General features: G+C 43.0%; 1 protein-coding gene across 6 annotated transcripts in view; it reads left to right on the forward strand.

Annotated features, from left to right (window-relative positions):
• Positions 1-15,050: 15,050 nt before the first annotated feature.
• The window catches only part of ppp6r3 (protein phosphatase 6, regulatory subunit 3), a 108,600-nt gene continuing 106,934 nt past the window's right edge, over positions 15,051-16,716 (forward strand). For all 6 annotated transcript variants that reach the window (XM_080190246.1, XM_080190247.1, XM_080190248.1 and 3 more), the window contains exon 1: positions 15,051-15,265. The gene's annotated coding sequence lies outside the window, so the exon portion shown is untranslated. The remainder of the gene's footprint in view (positions 15,266-16,716) is intronic.

Raw genomic sequence — 16,716 nt, forward strand, 5'->3', positions numbered from 1 at the left:
CAGATTCTGTTATATGGTGAAGCAATGAAGGCAGTACTGAGAGAAGGCTTATAATACAAATCCCACAGGAAAGCCATAAACCAAAACATCCAAATCTACTGAATGATCTCAAAATGAAGAAATTATCAACAAGATTATACATTCTGTAGCTTTTACTTCAACGTGAATCAGAACCAATGCAAATTACACTTGAATTAACATGTAAATTATACTTTAAATAAAAGGGTAACTTTTATTTTAAATAGTCAATACAACAAAGACACATAGTTTGTAAAGAGAAGCACCTGCAACACCTCACAAAAATCTGGCATCATGTGCAATCTCAGTCTTTCCTTATGGGATTGTATTGAAATCCTGCTCACAGAGCAGTATTTCCGTTGTTTCTTTTATTTTATTTCCATTCTCTCGATGTATTTTAGAAAGAAGCAGCTGTCCATTTCCAATCCTGTGGTATGTCAATCTCTCACTTTCCCACACAATTGCCTCAACCATTACACATGTCTACGATCCAATCAGATCATGACAGTTGTGATGATGTAATTCTCCAGGGTTTCTTTTCAATCAGCCAACCAGTAACAACCCAGTTCATGGTTTGGCCATTTCTGATGAAACACCCAGCTCTTAAGTGTCTCTAAGCTGTTCACAGTGCTTTTACGATTCAATTCCTTTTAGTTCTGTCATTTATCGCTTCCCCTAGAGTTTCAGCAATTCCATTTTTCTTCATATTACCAAAGAGAAAACAGACCTTCGGGTAGTGGTTGTTCTATTGTTGATTTTAGTTGTTTGTTGTAGCAGAAGTCTGAAAATGTGAAATCTTATTGTTTGGTTCTGTGGGAAATTAATCTGTTTTTAAATTATTTATGGGCCTTAAAGTCTCTTCAGGCTTTGTAACACAACTGTATGGACATTTTCAGTGATATTCCCTTGCTGTTGGTATTGGGTTCACTGTTCTTTTGCTATCCATTAATGATTTTTATTAAGGAATGAGACTGGTACCATTGATATCAACTAACATTGACCTTGCACCAGAAATCTCAATCGCACACCCAGCTCCATCAACCCTGTAAAGTCCTTCTTACCGCATCGGGATGTTTATGGCAAAATTAGGAGAGCTGTCTCACTGGCTAGTCAAGCAACAGCTTAACATAGTCATTCTTATGGAATCATACCTTACAGATGTCCAAGATGCCCGCATCACCATCCCTGGTTATATCCTGTCCCACTGGCAGCAGAGACTCACCAGAATGGTGGAACAGTGGTATGCAGTTAGGAGGGTTTTGCTGTAGGAGTCCTCAGAATTGATTCTGAACTGCATGATGTTTCATGGCATTGAGTCAAAACATGGGCAAAGAAATCTTCTGCTGATGACTACCGACCTCACCACCCTCTCACCCCACTTGATGAATAAATACTCCTCCATGTTGAACACCACTTGAAGGAAGCACTGGAGCAGAAAGTACTCTGGGAGGGGAATTCAATGTTCATCACCAAGTATGACTTGGTAGCATTCCTACTGACAGAATAAGAGCAAATTACTGCAAATGCTGGAATCTGAAACCAAAAGAAAAAATGCTGGAAAATCTCAGCAGGTCTGGCAACATCTGTAAGGAGATAAAAGAGTTGACGTTTCGAGTCCAGATGACCCTTTGTCAAATCTTTATTTGTATCTGTAAATGATACAATTTGCTGCTGCTGTGTGGTGGTGGCAGGGACAGTGAATGTTTATGGTGTAGGTTGGGGTACTGATCAAGTGGCTTGCTTTGTTCTGTTGGGAATTGAATTAAAGCTATGTTGGAGCTGTACTTATCCAAGCAAGTGGAGAATATTTCATTGCATGCCTGACCTGTGCCTTGAGATGGTGAACAGGTTTTGGGGAGTTAGGAGATAAATTACTCATTGCAGAATTCTCAGCCTCCGATCTACTCTTGCAGCCACAGTATTTAAATAGAAAATTCAATTATATTTCTGGTCAATGGTAAGCGATGATTAGATTGCCTCTTGTTGGGCATGGTAATTGCCCAGCACTTGTGTAGTTTGAATATTATTTGCCAGTTATCAGTCTATGACTAAATATTGTCCAGTTCTTGCTGTATTTGAGTTTTCAACTACTTCAGTACCTGAGGAGTTGCAAATGACACTGAACACTGTGCAATCATCAATTAACATCCGTACTTCTGAACTAAAGGAGGTAGGAAGGCCATTGATAAAGGCCATTGATGAAGTAGTGGGAGATGGCTGGGCCCATGGCACTGCCATGAAGAACTCCTGCAGTATTGCCCTGGGGCTGAGATTGATTGACCTCTAAGAAATGCAACCATCTTCCTTTGTGCTAGATATGACTCCAAACAATGGAGAGTCCTATTGACTTCAGTTTTGTTAGGGCTCCTTAATTCCACACTGGCCCAATGCTGCCTTGATGTCAAGGGCAATTAGTCTCACCTCACCTCTGGAATTCAGTTCTTTAGTCCATGTTTGGAATAAGGCTATATTGGGTTTGGAGACAAGTAGCCCTGGCAGAGTACAAATTGAGCAATGATGGGCAGATTGTTCTCAGATAATGTTGCTTGATAGCTTCATCACTGACACCTTTTATCAAATTGCTGATGATTGAAAATAGACAGATGGTCTGGTAATTGGTAGGATTGTCTTTTTCTACTTTTTGTGGAGCGGACTTGCTTTGGTAATTTCCTGCAGTAGGGTAGATGTCACTTTATAGTTATATTGGTACAGTTTAGCACAGGATGTGACTACTTCTGCATCACAAACCTTCAGATCAGTCAGGATGTTGTCAGGATCCACAATCTTTGCTAAATCACAGCAAGCAGAAGACCATTAGGGTAATGGTATTGAGTTCTCTCTGGTGAAGGATCAAAGTTATGGAGAGATTGCAAAAGCTAGGGTTGTCTCCTTACAGCAGACAAAGTTGTGGAGATTTGAGGGAGGTGTCCAAAATCATGAAAGATGATAAATAAGGAGAAAACTTTTAATTTGACAGATGGGTCAATAGCCTGAGGTTGACAGTTTAGTCACAGAATGGTTACACCACAGTAGGAGATCACTTTGGTCCATTATGTCTGATGCAGCCCCTCAGTGAGAAACTCACCTCACCCCACTCCAACTTTCTCCATAGGCCAGCAATTTTTAATTTTTTTTCTCTAAGTTTGAAAGCTATGATTGAATTTGCCTTCATCACGCTTTTAGACGGTGCATTCCAGATCTTAAACACTTGCTGTGTAAAAAGGTGTTGTACCTGTTAATTCTCAGATACTTTTGACCAGTTTGCTTACTCCAAGGTTTTACCCCGGTGCCCTTATTTGCAAGATGGACAAAGGACAAACAAAAGGAAAGATTCAACAAGTTTATTAATAATACTGTTAACCCTTAAATTACCCACATAAAACAAGAAGATACCCCACATTCAAGTATACTGCCCGCAATGATGGTTTAATTAAAACTGCAGGCTCGATTCTCTGAGTCCCTCTGGCCCATCATCATGAAGCTGAGTCTTGATGGCAGCTTCTCCCTTCCTTCCTTCTCTGGTCAGTCTTCCGAATGGTCAAGGCCACCTCCCTCGTTGAGTCTTCGCTGCTGGTGTCTGAAAATGTGTCCCTTTATTCCCCTGCCTGCCTGCCTTTCCAGAAACTTCTCTGGCTTATGGCCAATGAGGTCCCAGGAGGGGGTTCCAATACCCAGTGGGTTTCTTGATGTCTGCTTGACAGGACACCAGGGTCCGCCCCCCAGGGGTCCATCTCTATGCTGTTGCTTACATGTAACCTGTTATCAGATAAGCCAACTGCAGGAACTCTTGGTGACAGCAAGTCTGGCCCGATCTGGGCTTCTAACAATAGACTGGTGCACTTCAATGGGGTGTAATGGTCTCCTACTAAATATCAGTAGGGTGCAATAATCTTTGATGGGTGATTGATAGATCAGGCCCAGACATGTTTGTATATTTGTACAATTGGCCTGCCCAAGGTTTGACTGTGTTTGATTTTAATATGCCCAACTCTTTAATTTACGATACCCAATTTTTTCAGCCTTAAAACTAGGCCCTGTTTATATTACATTCCCTCCTCTTGATCCAGGGAGTGTCAGCAAACCGGATCACACAATTCTCACCAAACCATCTCAGCAAGCAAGTACCCTGAATCTGGGGTTGATAGTATCATCCCTAACCCACAATAGTACCAACAAATTTAAATGAAGTAAAATAATTTAAAAATTCATCAATTAGGTACATACAAAACAAAACAATAAACAGTGCAAAATGATGAGTGACCGTACATATTAAATATAGATGGGAGAGTATCAAGGCTCTTGATTGTAGAGCCTCTCCCAATGTCAGATGGCCCTGGCCGAGTCCAAGTTTTGCAGAAATTCCTTCTTCCATTGGGTGAATTTGAATGTGAGGATGGTTAGGTACACTACCATAAGTAGGATTCCTATTTCTGCCAGGTATGACAGAATGTGGACCCATGGGTGGATTTGGACTTTTAAACCCCAATCCCAGAGGTCCTCCCACCATGTAGTCACACTAATTTCACTAATGTTCTTTTCTATTTCCCCTGTTTGTTGCACCACTTTGACAAAGGTCTTGTGTGCTGTGATCAATTGTGTCCAAATTTGTTGAAGGTTCTCGGCGAGAAGTGTTATCCCGGTATCAAATTTTTCAAAATAGTCTCCCAAGCTTTGTCTCAATTTCTTGCTAGCATTTATTAGTATTTTCTCTCTTCTGTGTATGTCTATCATCTCAATTAATCCTATCCTAGGAGGAATCTGTGGTTTAAAGCAAGAGGTAGTATTGTGGATGTTACAAATGGCTGTCCCATACTGGTCATTTTCTAGTGAGGTTGTAATACAATATTTTCCCTCTGCCCTGTAAGCCACCCGGGTGACATCTCTTTCCAAATTTCGGATTTCCAATGTACAATTTAGGTCAGTGGTTGTTCTGAATCCACACAGTGCATGTTCATTTTCATACACTGGATATGGACACACAACCATTTTGATTGTGTTCACATTTCTCCAGACCGGTGCCTATGAGCTTCCCTCCTTTCTCAACCACATATGATAGAGTCCCCTGGTATCCCACCCACATCCCTCCTTTAATGATCCCTGTATTTTTGGCTTCAAAAAGTCTCAATCTGACCTTATCTTTTAAAATTACTGGGATCCCCAACACCATTCCTAGTGCAGGCCCCGGGGTTCCTCTACAAATATTGTTAGACCAGATCTTAGTCAGTTGCCATAATTGGCAGTTAGTGACATTGGGATGTCTTTTTCCCCGGTACAGGTATTCAATCTGTTCATCACTGTTCCAGGACGGAACTTTCCCCCGCTAACCTGATTGAGATTCTCTCTTAACTGCTCAACCATCCATTGCCCATAGATGCTACGTAGGATTTGGTTCCGTTGCCTGGCATCATCTTCCACCCTCTCTCCGGCGATCTGATTAATAGTTTGGGCATGTCCTTCTAATACAGTAACCATAATGCTACTAGCCCTGTTCTCAGCCAAATCTCCCTCGGCATCTTGCTGAGGATTTTCATTTAAGCTGTCCAAGGTCTGTTTAACTTGTCAGAGCTTATTATCCAAATCAGCCAGATCCAGTGCATTAATGGTGGATACCCCTGCTCCATATGTAGTCGCGAGATCATTTAGGATTTCCCTCCTTTTGCGCCCCTTTGACCTGGGTGTCTCTTACCCCGCGTGTGTCCCAGTTTTTCAGCTTAGCAGCCTCTGGGTCAAGTGGAGTATAATTTTCTAAGTGGGGAGGGACACCAGTCTGGTAATTGTGTTCCGGCTAAATCCACCACTACTGGTACTAATTCATAGTGTGTGTTGTCAAATAACATTTTTCCTTTATGTTTTAGTATCAACCCATTTTGGGGCCCTGGAGTGGATTCGGGACAAGTGGGGATGGGTGTGCTAACAGATGGTCTTAACCCATTCTTAATTTTGTAGTACGTATACTCGTTCTGAATAATCTTACTGGGGCACTTCTTTCCTAACTCCAGCCCTTTTTCTGGACCATGGGCTAGACAGGCTAGCTCCACGCACCCATGGTTAGTGTACACCCACCAAATGTATGACCACCGGGTCATTCTTAGGGAGCAGTAAGCAGAGCTCCCGTTATCTTTCCTGTACACCACTCTTTGGTTATTCCACCCATAGGTCATACTCTTATTGGGTGTACCTATAGGATGCCACCCTCACATTTGCCTGCATCTGGTGGGATGAACAACATATATCCAGGTATCGTTGGCTGCTCTTCTGGTCTTTGGTTGATGTGATGTCTGTGGTTCGGTCTGAGACGAGGAGTCCCAGAGAAGGATGTAGTTTATTCTGGGAGAGATCAATTAATAATTCTTATTAATACCTGATTCTCTTTTCGATTTCATTACAAGAATGTCGTATGACCCTCCTTTCTTAAGAAAAAATAATGAAATAAGTAAATGAATTATAAAGGCCCAATAGAGTCATACAAAGACTTGGTCGGCAATCAACGTTTAATGGGGTAAGGAGTTTACAGAGCGTGAAAATAAAATGTTGGTATATGGTATGTGTCTTTGTTGTTGGAGGACTATGGCACAATATAACATTAGATTCTTCATCCCACAACCAAATGTGTGTTGGAAGATTATGGTGTAGTATAACATGGGCAGATAAGAAGCCCTTTTCAATCGGAGGTGTGGAGTGGATGGATAAAGCTAGTTACAATCTGGACTGTGATGTCCTGGTTCTTCCTTAGTGAAGGGAACATATGTGGATAGGCTTTGGCTGCCAGGTACTCACTGCATTACCACCTCTGGTAGTGAGTGCCGGATCAAACAATTCTGGGAGTCCCGGTACCAGGGGCACCATAGGGGGTAAGGTTTGTGGGTTCCCCATCCTTTTCGTTGGGGTCCACTGGGCTGGGGTTTTATTCCTGAAGCCTTGTAAATTGGGGCGGGAGCCAAAGATACGTGTGCTGGTCCTGAGGATACTGGTTGGGGGTTGATAGCCTGGGGTACAGGTTGTAGATCGTAGTTTAAGTCCAGTGCTTTGGGGTAAGGGTTGGGGGCTCCTTGTGACTCAAAGACTCCTTCCAGGGTGACATGGTATTGATGAAAATTTTGCTGGAGCCGAATGCCTTCATTTGGTTAACATAAGAACATAAGAACATAAGAAATAGGAGCAGGAGTAGGCCATCCAGCCCTTCGAGCCTGCCCCGCCATTCAATAAGATCATGGCTGATCTGTCGCTGCTCAGTTCCACTTTCCCGCCCTCTCCCCATAACCCTTAATCCCCTCTCCTATCAAAAACCCATCAATCCGTGTCTTAAAAATATTTAGCGAGGCAGCCTCCACCACTTCAACGGGCAGAGAATTCCAGAGATTCACCACCCTTTGAGTGACGAAGTTCCTCCTCAACTCTGTTCTAAACCGCCCCCCTTTTATCTTGAGGCTGTGCCCCCTAGTCCTATTGTCTTTTTTGAGCGGGAAGAGTCTTTCCACCTCTATCCTATCCATCCCATTCATCATCTTATACGTCTCAATGAGATCTCCTCTCATTCTTCTAAACTCTAACGAGTACAAGCCCAGTTTATTCAGCCTCTCCTCATAGCTCAACCCCCTCAACTCCGGTATCAGCCTAGTAAACCTCCTCTGCACTCCCTCCAAGGCCAAAATATCTTTGCGCAGGTGCGGCGCCCAAAAATGCACACAGTACTCCAGTTGCGGCCTCACCAATGCCCTATACAGCTGCAGCAAGACCTCCCTACTTTTATATTCAATCCCCTTCGCTATGAAGGCCAGCATCCCATTCGCCTTCCTGACCACCTGCTGCACCTGCAAGCTGGGTTTTTGCGACTCATGCACAAGGACCCCGAGGTCCCTCTGCACCGTCGCCTGCTGCAGTTTTTCGCCTCGTAAGTAATAGTCCTTCCTACCATTCTTCCTACCAAAGTGGACCACCTCACACTTGCCAACATTAAATTCCATTTGCCATTTCCTGGCCCATTCGCCCAGCCTATCTAGATCCTTCTGCAGACTCTCCACACCCTCCGCACAATTTGCCGTTCCCCCAATCTTGGTGTCATCAGCAAATTTCGACACTCTACACTCGGTTCCCTCCTCCAGATCATCTATATAAATGGTAAAAAGCTGAGGCCCCAGCACCGACCCCTGGGGCACTCCACTAGTCACCATCTGCCAATCCGAATAGCACCCGTTGACCCCCACTCTCTGCCTCCTATTTGACAACCAATCTTCTATCCACGCTAACACCTTACCCCCAACTCCATGTCCCTCGACCTTCTGCAATAACCTCTTGTGAGGCACTTTGTCAAACGCTTTCTGAAAATCTAGAAAGACCACATCCACCGGCTCTCCTCTATCCACTGCCCTAGACACATCCTCATAGAACTCCAGTAAATTTGTCAGACACGACTTCCCTTTAATGAAACCGTGCTGCGTCTGCTCTATCAAGCAATTCCCTTCAAGATGCCTCGCAATTTCCTCCTTGATGACAGATTCTAACATTTTACCTACCACAGATGTTAAACTAACCGGCCTATAATTCCCCGCCTTTTGCCTGGCACCCTTCTTAAACAACGGCGTAACATTAGCCGTTTTCCAATCATCCGGCACTTCCCCGGAATCCAGCGACGTTTGGAAAATAACCACCAAGGCATCCACTATCACCTCCGCCATTTCTTTCAGAACCCTCGGATGCATTCCATCCGGTCCTGGGGACTTGTCCACAATCAGCCCCTCCAGTCTGTCGAGCACCGCCTTTCTAGTAACAGTAATGTCATTAAGACCCTCCAGTCCTACCACCTTTCTATCGCTAACACCCGGCAAATTATTCACGTCCTCCTCCGTGAAGACAGAAACAAAAAAATTATTCAATACCTTAGCCATATCCCCATCCCCTACCACTAGGTCCCCTTTCTCATCCTCTAAAGGACCAACATTCACCCTAGCCAGCCTCTTCCTTTTTATATATTTATAAAAACTCTTGCTATCCTTTTTTATATTAAGCGCTAGCCCAGCTTCACAGTTTCTCCTACCCTTCCTTATCAACTTCTTTGTCAATCTTTGTTGACATTTAAACCTCTCCCAATCCTCTTCTCGCCCACTACTCTTAGCTACTCTAAATTCCTCCGCTTTTAGTTTAACACTTTCCTTCACCTCCTTTGTTATCCACGGCTTATTACCTCTCCTCCTACTATCCTTTTTGACCATCGGAATAAATTTCCGTTGAGCACCAAGAAAGATCTCCTTAAAGATCCTCCACTGCTCCTTAACAGACCCTCCCTCCAACGCGCTCTCCCAGTCCACATTCGCCAATTAACATGATACCACCTGGCCTACCATGACCTTGTATACCAAGGGGCTGGCCTTATCTACCACTCGATAGGGTCTGGTATATTTGGGGGACAAGAACATTCCTGGCTGGAAGACTTTGAGCATTATCTGTTGCCAACCTCACATGCAATGGGTTTTACCTTACCATTAAAATAGACCTTATGTTGCTGCCTCCGTTTGTCTACCTTAATGGCTACAGCCTGTTGTGCTGCCTGTATATTTTCTAGGATGGCTCTCATGGCATTTTCATGGGTGAGGGCTATGACTTCAGGCCCGGACACATCCAGCCCGAGTATTCAATTCCTCTCATAGGCTGCCCAGTCATGAGGACGTGGAGGGTGAATCCAGTGGAACTAGATGTGGAATTGCGCACTATCATTAATGTGAAGGGGAGGACTTTGTTCCAGGAGTGATTGTTCTGCTGAATGGTCTTACAGATCTTACTTGAGGGTACGGTTCATCCTGTCCACTGCGCCACTAGACTGGGGTTGTTAAGCACTGTGGAATTGCTGCTGTATCGCCAACAATTCCATTATGCATTGCATTACCTGGGCAGTGAAGTGAGTGCCCTGGTTCGAGTTGATGCTGCGTGGAAGGCCCCACCCCTAGTGAATATGCGCTGCACTAGGATGTCAGCCGTGACCTTGGCTGTGTTACTGCGGGTTGGAAAAGCTTCCACCCATTTATTAAAAGTGTCTACGATGACCTGGATGTATTTGTAACCTCCCACACCGGGCTGTAGGAGACCAATTCGGTCAATCTGGAGATTTGTCCAGGAACTTTCCACAGGGCGAGTATGCCTCAGTTCCCCTTTGGGGGCATATTTATCAGGATTGTTCTGTGCACAGATAATACAATTATCAATGTAATGCCGCACATCCTGTTGTAGGTTTGGCCACCAGCACAATCCTTTGATTCGCTCACTTGTGGTTTCTGCCTCTTGATGGTTCTGGACATCGTGGTTCTGAAAAATGATTTGTTTATGGTCCCTGGTTGGGACCACATATAAGCTGTCCTTAAGGACAAGCCCATTCTGTACTGATATTGCGTCTCGCCATTTTTCAAAGGAGATGGGGTTTGCCCTTTCCTGAATTTGTTTCAGGTCCTGGTCACTGCTCTGTGCTTGTTTTAGGTCTTCAATCTTGGTCTGGCTAACAGTCACAGCTTCGATTCGCTCTGTAAGTATCGGTTGCCAAAATTCCCCCTCTCTAGCACCCTGTTTGGCTAATTCATCCACCCTTATGTTCCCAAGTGCAGAGATGCAGTGGTAGCTTTACTTTAATTATGCCATACTCCCCGTCTTGGGCAGCCTGGAAAATAAATCTTAAGTGGGGCTGATGGTAGAGGTTTCCCATCTGCTGATATGAATACCCTGGCTTCCCATTGGGGCATGAAGTCTTTAAACTATTGCAGACATACAAACTCTCGGAGTGTATGTCTGCGGGTGTGGGGAACAAGTCAGGATGGCTGACTGCATATGCTATCGCTGCCAGTTCTGTAACTTGTGTGCTGAAAGTTTTAAGGCTATCTCCCTCAGGGGCTTGCCTTATCAAATGTCTTTTGGAAGTCTATGCACAACACAGCAACTGCAGAGAATTATATCATCATTAACCCTCTCTGATAGCTCATCAAAAAGCTCAAGCAAGTTAGTTAAACGTGCCCATAACAAATCTTTTGCAATTCTCCATTTCTCTGGACCATCCTGTATCTAAGAAAAATTGGATTATTATGGCCAGACCCTTCACAAATTCTACTTTTAGTTCACTCAGGATCCTTGGATACATTTCATTTGGTCCTGGTAATGTATCAATTTTAAGCACAGCCAACCTTTCTAATCCATCATCTTTATCAGTTTTTACCCAGGTGGTGTCTCAACTACCTCCTCTTTCACAATGACTTTGCCAGCGTTGTTCTCTTTGATAAAGGAATGCAAAGTACTAATTTAATGCCTCAGCTTTGTCCCTTATTCAAATCCCTTTCTCGATCTTCAATTGGCCCTTTTTGCTATTTACATGCCAATAGAAGACCTTTGGATTCTCTTACATCAGTTGCCAGTCTTCTCAAACTTTGCTTCTGTTTGTTACTGAGCCTTCAATAGTCAGCTTGGTTATAATAGCATTATCCACCTGACATCATTCATGTAAACCGACCTAGATTTTGGACTTTTATTTAATAAGATTTCATGTTCTTGATTAACTTGATCATTTTATCTTAAAGATCATTTTATTTTAGCAGAAAAGGAGCTATGTTAACGTTGCTAACCTTTTACCACAAGTTTACCTCATACAGTACAATGAATTAGTCACCAACTGGCAATAAATGATTGGATTAGAAGGAAGTACCTCAACCTTGTAATTGAAGGATGAGTAATTAATCAAATAATAAGAGATGGGTTATATTTATTATTTGTATTTTCATAGAATCTCTACAGTGCAAAAAGGGGTAATTGAGTCTGCGCCGACAACAATCACACCCGGGCCCCGTTCCCACTACTCCACCAATCTCTTTAACGTTTGCATCCCAGGACACTAAGGAGCAATTTAACAGGGCCAATCAACCTAACCTGCACATCTTTGGAGAAACCGGAGACCCAGAGGAAACCCAGAGGACGTGCAAACTCCACACAGACAGTGCCTCAAGCCGGGAATTGAACCCAGGTCCCTGGAGACGTAAGGCAGCAGTGTTAACCACTGTGCCGCCCCTTTTCTAATGATATTCCTGAGTTTGGATTTAATTTAAAAGTAATGGATCTGAAGCTGTGAGAAAGAAATTTACACTATCCAATATTGGCCTGTCAAGAACTCACTGACCTTGACTGGCTCAGTGTTAGTCCGATGACTGGGATGTTTGTGACGGCATTAAGTTAAAGAGTGCATCCTGAAGCAACCTTAAATATAAGGCAATGTGCCCATTAGGCAGAACCACTGAAATTAACCCTTTCAACATTACTGAACAATTAACCATTTCCAACAACATAGGCTAAGGTTGGGTGACATGTTTTTTCAGGTAAAAAGAGGAGTTATGGGAACCATTTTGTTGTGTATACCAAGTGAAGAGGGACATATTACTGACAGTATAGAGATCATTTTAGTTGTACTGGATCAGGGACAGAGGCAAATTTCTGTCACCTTGGTGTTAGAATCCTAGCTAATGTTACTGCTGAACAAGTCAGATTCCAGAGTCCAGCTTGATAAATCCTAACTTTCTTTAAATCGACGAAACTTACTGGACAAATTCACAGGAGTCTGCTGATGAACGTTTAACACAAAGAATAAAACATTTATTAAACAAACAAAAAATTACACCACATGAAAAGGTTAGAAAGATCTCAATACAAGTTCTATAATATGAATCAAATATTCACTATTCCTTCACCGCAGTTATATCTTTACATCAGTGATGGGCAACCTAGGCTGGTAAATGATTTATGAATGGCCCTCTTTCACCTTAGGGGCCTTATATTTAATATTTTACAATGATCAGTTCTGGTGTTCTTTCGTTCGTTCCCCGAGCCGGCAGCCGGGGTGACTGGAGTCCTTTTTACCCTTTCCTTTTCTCGGGGCCTTTTGGCTGAGTATATTGCATATATGTAGAGATACACCATTATTCAATTGGAAACATTTACAAACTATCCTTATACAGACTTAAGCTTACAGACTTAAACTTATTCAAAACTGAAGCTAGATTCGGAACGTGTAATCCGATTGAAAGTTGGACTTGTTCACCAACCATAACTCCCATGAATAAGATTAAGATTAAATACATTTAATGCATACCAAATATTTCAAAAGATTTGGAAAATGCTTAATCATTTATATATTAATAGAACTTTTATCAACTTCAAAAACAAAATACTTTGTTTCAACTTGGACACATGGCTTTCAGTCAATGTTGTGTGCTATCAGCATGCACCTCATTTCACTTACTCTTGCTTTACATGCATATCAGTCATGTCATACCGACAGGAAATAAACTGCACGGATGACAATCAGCGAAATGTGGTAATGTTGCATATGGGCAGCAGTCAACAAAACTGTCATGGGGCACACTCAGAATTCAGATAGATAGCATGTGGCCCCTGGACAGCAGGTTACCCACCATTTTACAGACACATATAAATTCAGAAAGATAAAACCATATACCATAAATCTATCTTGTATTCTTACATCCAAGGTAAGTATGTGGTACAGGTTAACCAACTGGCCAACTGTGGCAAACACCACACTCCAAAGTAAATGGCAAATGCAACCAAAGCAGATTCTATGGATTGCTCAACGACCCATCCAGACACTTGTCACATCATGTGCCAACTGGTCACACAGTCCACGTGGAGTTTGCAAGTTTTCCCCGTCTGCATGGGTTTCCACCGGGTGTTCTGGTTTCCTCGCAGGAGTCCAAGGATGCGCAGGTTAATGTGGGTTGGCCGTGCTAAATTGCCCCTTAGTGTCCAACGATATGTACATTAGGGGCATTAGCTCAGTAAATACATGGGGCTATGTGGATAGAGTGGGGGGTGGGGGGTGGAGGGGTGGAGTGGTGGAGTGGGGGGGAAAGATGCTCTGTTGGAAAGTTGGTAGACTTGATGGGCTGAATAGCCACCTTTTGTATTGTAGGGATTATATGTATTGCAAACAAAGATTTCCAATGTCCAAATGTTGGTGGCACTTGAACAGCTTAAACAAGGATCCACTTCCAGGGTTTAATCTCACTGCCTGAGTTTCCTTTCCTCTGAATCTTCAAGGACACTCCATCTTTCACAATTTCAGATTCTCATCAATGTCAAACAGAACACCAGTGCTCCAAAGAGCTTGGAGCAAGGAGTCACCATCCTTCAGTTATCTGCTCTGACTTACAGGGCTTTTCTCAAGCCTGCTTTGCTTCAAATCTGCTCTTTGCAAGTTAAAGTTAAAGGTTCTTTAACTTAGAACCTTTTTATTCTGCTCTTGTCATTTATCTTGGCTCAATGGTATCTATCTCTATGGAGTAGGGAATGAGACGAATTGGATAACTTTGTCGATTGATCTCCCTCTGATCCTATAACTTTATTAATATAGCTGCATAGGAATAAAAAACTATTACGACAGAGATGTGATTCTTAGAATGCAAAAACGGGTAGATTTATAAATTTGCAAGAGGCAGGCTTGTTTACAAAACACACCCACAAAGACACGGCATCTTTAAAGCCTATTCGAAATTTGAAAATCGGTTATTTATAACGCTCTCCTGTTTCATTTGCTCTCTGGTCGACGAATTGGTTACATTTGGAAGGCTTCCGTCACTTCTCTTTTGAAATATCACACTTTTTCCCTCCCCCCACAACCCTGCCTCAACCGGAATAAACTCACAGCGAACGATTTCCTGACTGACATTTTACTCCACCTCCTCCTCAGCACTCACCACCCACCTCCCCGCGCCGCCATATTAGCCGACAGAGGAAACGCTGAAGGGGGAGGGAGGGGGGTCGCTTCTTCGTCGAGGACGCGGTAGACGTCAACGCTGCTACCCGCCGATTGGTCACCTTTCTCGAGGGGGGGGCGTGGTTTTTTTGTCAGCGGAGCCCTTCTGGTTTCCTGTTTTGGGGGGACCTGGCGGGGAGGGGAGGAGGAAGGCGGATCCAATACTTGGGGGGGGGGGGGGAAATGATTGACAAGTCCGGCGCAAAGGTTGCTGGGATTGTCAAAACAAGCCGCATCCGTCCGCTCGAAGGCTTGAACCCACACAAGAGGCGAAGCAGCCATCTTGAAAAGTCAGGCTTGTTGCTGTTCTTTCCCGCCGAGCTTTCGGCAATACACACACATCCATTTTTTAAAACTAAAGTAAATACTTTACAGCCACCGTTCTCATTTCAGATTACTCGCAACAAATACCTTCTCCCGTTTTAATAACTGCGCATAATAGATTTATGAAACCGCTGGGTACGTATCAGTATATTTTTTTCTCTCTCTGTTTTATTTCTCAGATGAGGAAGGAGTGAGTTTGTACTGCGGCCGGGCCCTCTTACTGTGTTCTATAACTGGCAGAGCGGGGGAGGGAGGGGGGTGGTGGGTGTTGTTGTTGTTGCTGTCCTACTAATGTTCCCAACCTCCCTGTTTCCTATTGGGAAACCCCAATATAGGCAGGAGCTTCCTTTATAAGTTGAACCCTTCAGTGTTTTATTTTTGGAAGTATCTTTCTGATTAGACGCGTCTAATATATTAGTCGGGAAGTGACAGATTGATTCATTTCTGAGTTTTCAGAGGGAAGGTTCAGGTTGTCAAAACACAGCCTGTTCTTGTGACAACAGTGCAGGGTTTGACACCACACAAATTTTACATCTGAGCAGCTACTTCTATTTTAATAAATGTCTTTACTTAGCCGTGTATTTTGTTTTGATTTTTAAGTTGCAGCCAACTGAAATGATTTGAATATTTTGGTTTTCTGGAATAACTAGTTTCGCATTTAGGAAATTGTCATTTTCCCGGCAAGTTTGTGTGTGCTGGTGTAAAATGCACCTCATTGGAAATTAAATTGTGGGCTGATCTAGATTTGCTGTGTCATGCTGCTAGTTTAAAGTTTACAGTTTGGAATTTTGAATGGAACCATGACTTGAGAAAATGTTTTCTTGCCTGGCCAACTGTTACCAATTCCTAACTTATATTTAATATTTTAAAATGATCAGTCCTGGAAGTATGGTGCATATCGAGAGAGACACCATTATTCAAATGAAAATATTTACAAACTATCCTTATACAGATTTAATCAGTAATTTATTCAAAACTGAAGCTAGATTAGGAATGCGTAATCAAATTGATCTTGTTGGAGAAAATAAGATCTGAAGCCTACAGTTGTTTTGTAGTAGAACATCATGATGATATTACTTGTTACAAGTTTCAGCTTGTAATAAAAGTATTTTAGGGAATAATGCATGGCTCCCAAATGTTTACAGTCTTGGAATCCATAGAATCCTACAGTGCAAAAGTAGGCCATTTGACTCATTGAGTCTGCACCAAACACAATCCCATCCAGGCCCTATCACCATAACCCCATGTATTTACCCTAGCTAGTCCCCCTGACACTAAGGGGAAATTTAGCATTGCCAATCCACGTTATGACTTTGGAGTGTGGAAGGAAACCAGAGCACCCAGAGGAAACCCACTCAGACTTTGTACAGACAGTGACCCAAGCCAGGAATCAAACCTGGGTCCTTTGCACTGTGAAGCAGCAGTGCTAGCCACCGTGCCGCACACTAAATTTAATGTGAGCTAAATCCTGGATTTTGACTGAGTATTTTATGCTGTATTTGCACTTTGAGTAAAATTCAGTACAAGATTAGCTAGAGCCGAAGCAATGCCAACTGTTCTGTGACCTATCCATAACAATATGGTCT

The sequence above is a fragment of the Carcharhinus amblyrhynchos genome, chromosome 6 (genome assembly GCF_965287045.1).
Source record: "Carcharhinus amblyrhynchos chromosome 6, sCarAmb.v2.hapA, whole genome shotgun sequence".
Classification (NCBI taxonomy): Eukaryota; Metazoa; Chordata; class Chondrichthyes; order Carcharhiniformes; family Carcharhinidae; genus Carcharhinus; species Carcharhinus amblyrhynchos.